The following is a 654-nucleotide window of genomic DNA, read 5'->3' as shown; positions in this document are numbered from 1 at the left end:
GCTGCAGTGAGCCATGATGATGTCACTGCACTCTAGCCCTGGTGACAAAGCAAGATTCTGTCTCAAAAAAAAAAAGCAAGAGAGAAAAGAAAACTGGATGAGGTTTCTGCAGACAAATGACCGTCAAGGGCAGAAATCAGGGGATTGAATTCAAAGGTGACACGGATCTAATCTGTTTCATGCGGGTAAAGAAAGAGCTACATAAATTGTCACTATCACAGTAAGTATTGCTGCCTGGAGGAAATGTGCCCCCGAGGACAAAGCTTTGGTTGGCGGAGTGTTTGCTGCAATTGACCATTGCGGTGGGAACAGGGCTTTATGGACTGTAGGGTGGGCTGGCCGTTTACAAAAGCACTGCAGAACTTCAAAAAAGAAAGATTTGGAGTTTAAATTCTTGGCTGGGGCAGGGCAGGGTCAGAGAAGCAGGCACCATTCCTGACTGTTGTAAAAAATGTAATATCTCTTGTAGCTACAGGGCTCGTGTAGCTAAAAGCTGAACAGAGCTGCTGCTGCGGGTTGCTGGTTTGTAATCGAGTTGCTATACAAGCTGTATGCACAGCCTGGCCAGGTGCGTGGAACAGGAAGGAGCAGCACCCAGGAACTGAAATGAGGGTGTCTGGGTGGATGCAGATGACTGCCTTACCTGACTCCCAA

The sequence above is a fragment of the Propithecus coquereli genome, unplaced genomic scaffold (assembly GCF_000956105.1).
Source record: "Propithecus coquereli isolate 6110/MARCELLA unplaced genomic scaffold, Pcoq_1.0 Scaffold77, whole genome shotgun sequence".
In the NCBI taxonomy this organism is placed as follows: domain Eukaryota; kingdom Metazoa; phylum Chordata; class Mammalia; order Primates; family Indriidae; genus Propithecus; species Propithecus coquereli.
The sequence above is the reverse complement of the archived record's forward strand: the minus strand, read 5'-3'. Positions refer to the sequence as shown.